A 5618-nucleotide genomic window follows, 5' to 3' on the forward strand; every position below is an offset into this window, starting at 1 on the left:
TGTTGAATCAGAAGTCGATCAGCTCAGCCAACACCAAGGCTCGTTGGACACCTTCAGGGAAGAGGTGTGTTTCACTGAAGCCTGGTCCCCCTCCAGCAGGGCACAGAGAAGCATGGGCAGCAGCAGCAGCAGCATCTCCAGGTCGCAGCATGTGGAAGTGCATTCTTTCTGTGCGCTAGGTCTTATTTTCCGAGGATGTCTTATTTTCGGGGAAACACGGTATAGAGCCAAACCAGCTAGGGATGGAAGTGCATCTTCATAATCTTATTTGGGGTTTACTCGTTTCTCTCTTGCATATGTTATTTTATTTTGGGGAACCCAGTTTTATTTTAATCCATATGCCAAGTAAGCTGGTTTCTCCTAATATTATTTTCATCAGTCCATAGAGAATTGAGGAAGCAACAGAATTTTCTCTTACACATGCTATCCGAATCAAAGGCTGCTGAAATGGGCTTATAGGGAAGTTAGAGTCTACATGTATTCTGACTCACCACTAGTTCTCTTGGAAGTAGATGAAAGCAACTTCTCTAGCCAGAATCCATGGGCTGCTTAAAGCACACTGTAAGACAAAGTGCCGCTAAGTAGTTCTAACATCTGGCCATGGATCTAGAACAGCTGTGGAAATAAAAGGTAAGATTCTAATTTATGTGGCAAATCTGTGTATTTCTAGTGCAGCAAACCTGCGAAAGTTTGTTCCCACTTTGTGTATTTTTGTTTTCTTTCTTTTTTGTCATTGAGAAAGCAACTCATTCATAAATTGATGCACGCTGTATTGTGCAGAGAAGTGCACAACCATTTCAGTTGAAGGGAGCACTTCTAACTCTTTAGTGACAGACCACTTACAAAGATGCAGCTATGAATATTAACTTTCAGTTTTCCTTCCAGAAAGTGCTTGATGGAAGAAACTGTAAAGTTTTCCTTCCTGATTCTGAATTTTCTATTAATAGGCTTTTCTCCAGATAATTATAAAGTGCTACCTAATAGCTCAGTGCTCCTTGGCTAGCTTGGTCCCTTTCTCAGTCATTTTAAAAAGTCATAGAGTTGCTATTTAATGCAGTTTGAAACCTCAGTGTTTTGTAAAATTGTGATGTATAGAATTACGAAATGTTTTAGAGGTAGAATTAATCCAAATTGAGCTAGAAATTATGTTTCATGTAACATACTAAGACTAATGGCCATTTTTCTTGACTAATTGTCATGAACTTGGCTCTGGGCTAGCACACTGTGTCCCAGATGAGAAACCAGAATTAGGAGAAGTGGGTGATTTGCTTAAGGTCATAGGATTTCAAGATGGCAACACAGGGCAATAAATCTGGATTCTAAAATGTGCATTAATTTTTAAAAAAAATCTGTTTTAATCCTCAAATATTAAAACACATGCTACCACTTCTTTAATTATTTTAATTATATTCCTACACCATTCATTGCTTTTGAACATACTATTTACATTTTATTATCTTTAAGGAAGATATAGAAAACTTTACATATTTTTTTAAGTAGGCTTAATATTTTAGAGGAGCTTCATAGCAAAATTGAACAGAATGAGAAAGTTTCTATATGTCTCCTCTCTCATGAACAGCCTTCCCCATGATAAACAGTTTTACAATCAATGAACCTACAGTGTGGCATCATTATCACCTAAAATCCATAGTTGACATTAGGGTGCATTCTTTGTGTTCCTGTTTTAATTCTCTATTTTAGCTGTAATTGTCCAAAAGTTTCATAGTCAGAAGTTTTAAGAAGTCATGAATAGTGTTAGTATTTGAAAAACTTAAAATTTAAATATGCTGTTTATGTTCATTAGCAACCAAATTTTGTTTATCAACATTAGGAATTCTTTTTTGGTCCATCAGTCTCTAAGCTCGTAATTACTTTTCACAATTTTGCTTTTTGCCTAAGCAACAGTCAGTTATATAATTATTAGGGCAGTAATTAATCTAGTTCAGATACTTCAAGGTTTTACTATACTTCAAGGTTTTACTGTTATAAAATGCCATATAGAATGTTTTCTTTAAAGGAAAATTAATAGAAAATATATTAGTGTTCTCAGGATAGAGATGGTAAAGAATACTTACTGTATATTAGGAATAGCTACCCAAAATATTTGTTTAAACTATTTTCAGTTATACTCTAATTATAAAGACAATAAAAATTGAGTTCATTTACATTCTGAAGCATTAGTATGTAAAAAAAAAATTGCAATTGACTCTGGAATTCAGATAAGATCCTGAAATTCACCCAAGTTCATATATTTGAGTCTTTATCATCCGTAACCTGTTAACCATTTCTGTTAGGCATATCATCTTTCTTGTGGCCTAATATATTTATTGTGAAGTAACTGGAGGTTCATGTCTTAAGAGAAGTATTTTAGCCAAAACTGATGTGGCTCAGTGAATAGAGCATCAGCTTGCGGACTGAAAAGTCCCAAGTTTGATTCTGGTCAAGGGATGTACCTTGGTTGCGGGCACATCCCCAGTAGAGGGTGTGTGAGAGGCAGCTGGTCGATGTTTCTCTCTCATTGATGTTTCTAGCTTTCTATTTCTCTCTATAAAAACTTAATAAGATATATTATAAAAAAAAGAAAAATATTTTAGCCCTAGCCAGTGTGGCTCTGTTGGTTGAGTGTCATCCCATGCACCAAAAAATTGTCTCTTTGATTCACAGTTGGGCCACATGCCCAGATTGCAGGCTTAGTCCTCTGTAGGGGTATTGTAAGAAGCAGCCAATCCTTGTTTTCCCTCACAGTGATGTTTCTCTGTCTTCTTTTTGCTTACCTTTTCTCTAAACCAATATTTAAAAAAAAAACAACAAAACACACAATGTACTTTATCTTTTGTATTCAGCAAGTTTATTGTAATTTAATAGTATTAGAAGAGCTTTAATTTTACATTCTTTTTTAAAAAAATATTTTATTGATTTTGTACAGAGAAGAAGGGAGAGAGATAGAGAATTAGAAACATCGATGAGAGAGAGTCATCGATCAGCTGCCTCTTGCACACCCCCTACTGGAGATATGCCCGCAACCAAGATACATGCCCTTGACCGAATCGAACCCAGGACCCTTCAGTCCCCAAGTCGGCGCTCTATCCATTGAGCCAAACCAGTCTCGGCTAATTTTACATTATTAACATAAACTTACTGATTTGTAAGAGCTCTTTGATATTAAAACTAGTGAGCCCTCTCCATATTATAGCAATATTTTCCAGTGTATCATTTGTCTTTTGACTTTATTTCATGCCATATATAAGTTCTTAACTTTTATGTTATTATTTTTCTTTATCACTTCTAGATTTTTGTGTCATGTTTGGGAAGGACTTCCCTCAGGAATTATTCATAAAAGATACATAATGTAAAACAGGATAATGTAATAAGCCCCAAATTTATAAAGTGAGCAATGGTTGAATGAAAGAAAGTTGTGAAACAAAACTTTGTACATTGTGTTTTTTAGGTTTTCTTGTGGAGTTTCTGAAAGAGATAGCAGAATATCATCAGGCTAAAGAGACTTGTGAGATGGACACTCAGACAAGTCCGTTGTTTCCTCGCAAAGACATTCTTGGTAATTTCAGGCTTTCTCTCTCCCCCCCCCCCCCATGATTTCAGGTTTCAATTGATTTTGAATGAAGAAAAAGACCTACTTTACTATGTTGTGTATTTCTAAACTGTTTGCAGGTGGGGTGCTCATTTTCTCTTGTGTCGTTGTGTCAGCACAGTCTTATCTTTAGTGCTGCCCTGCCCCTCTGTGATCACCAAGGGGATGCAGAGGCACATGTTCTTGTTTGTTGGGTCGAACCACTCAACTGGGAGGCTTTTCCCTGTGTCTCACTTAACTTTATTTTAAAGCCATTAATGTGAGAAGATCCTAGACTATTTGCATTTCAGAAAACTAGAGAAGTCAGTGGCCCATCACTTCATTTTATAGTGAAGAAACCAACGTCACTAGATGAAGGAAAAACAATACTGGAGTCCCAAGTTTTCTGGTCCATGATCCATATCATTTTCCATAGTACAGCCTTTCTATATATATATAATGCCATTCTGCCTTTAGTTATATGCTCAGAAGGAAAACTGGCTAAAATGCTGTGATTAACCCTGGCTCCTCCTTACTTATAAAAACCAATAACTTTTAGACAATCAATTTAAATATCATATATATATATGTATTTTATTGACTTTTTTAGAGAGAGGAAAGGTGAGGGATAGAGAGTTAGTAACATCAATGAGAGAAATATCAATCAGCTGCCTCCTGCACAGTCCCTATTGGGTATGTGCTTGCAACCCAGGTACATGTCCTTGACTGAAATGAACCTGGGACCCCTGAGTCCACAGTCTTGACACTTATCCATGGAGCCAACCAGTTAGGGAAAATTCTAATATATTAATCTACTTCGCCAGCCTTTTTTTTTTTTTTTCCCTGTGCATACTTTTTGGTGGGCATTGGTGTTCACATATGGTTAACATTTGATTCTGATCCACATTTGGATTGAGGGTTGCAAGTCTGTGAGTCTGCCACGAATCTTGTGAGCACTGGAATGAGAGAATCGGCAGACCTGACTTTCGTCCCAGTTATGCCATTGTATATTTGCTTAGCTCTCTGGGAATTACCTATACTGTATGGGCATCTGTGTTCTCTGTAAAATGGAAGACTTGAAATTCATAATCTTTGATTCATTTTAAGATCAGTGTTTTGAACATGTACTTAACTTCCACCAAAGAACATAAAAGAGACTGGAAAGAGATGCACTGTTTTCTGACCTAAGTTTTGCTTTCTTTTTTCCTGACTTTTATGATACAAATATCCCAATTCAAAAAAGTTGAAAAAAAGTTGCAAGTTTTACAATTCATCATTAATTTGTATTATGCCTGCTTGATCACTTTCCTTTCATCCAGTAATCTATCTTAATTTTTTGAATTTTTTCAGAGTAAACTGCAGATTGCTCTCCCTTTCCCTTCCTCCCTCACCCCGTGCCTGTATCCCAGTACTCTTTGCTTTTGAACACATCTCTTGATTTCATATCACCTGACCCCATTCCTCTACCCCGTTTGTGTTTTTTTAATAGCTGAGAAGCGTCAACAGATTGATATCAGTTTTCAGGTGTGGATACCCTCAGTATCCAACATTAGGATATTTAGAAATAAAGTTAAATGAACTAGAACAGCAGCTTCGGGCAGAAATGCATGAAAGGGGTAGTTTATATTTTTGATGTTAACAAAGATGATATTTTCGTTTATCTTTTCATCCTTAATAATAGGTATGTAGGAAAATATCTAGAATCTTTATTAATGAACTAGAGGCCCAGTGCATGAAATCCCCCCATGCACAGGTAGAGTCCCTAGTGGCTACCAGCTGGTGGGATCCTCTTCCCTTGCCATCTGCCTGCAGGGGTAGGGCTGGCCTGTGGGGGAGGGGCTGCAGGTGTTAGCCAGTCAGCTGGCCCCACCCCTGTTCAACTTCTGGTTGGGGGCACAATTCGCATATATGGCTTTTATTTTATAATTAATGTGATACATAATGTGATGCATGTTATTATTTTTCCACCTGCTTTTGTTTCTTTATGCCTTTTGAATGAATCTTACAGGAATAGTTAATGAGATGAAATTAAAGATGAATTAAACTTTAA

This window comes from Pipistrellus kuhlii, unplaced genomic scaffold (genome assembly GCF_014108245.1).
Source record: "Pipistrellus kuhlii isolate mPipKuh1 unplaced genomic scaffold, mPipKuh1.p scaffold_m20_p_98, whole genome shotgun sequence".
Lineage (NCBI taxonomy): Eukaryota > Metazoa > Chordata > Mammalia > Chiroptera > Vespertilionidae > Pipistrellus > Pipistrellus kuhlii.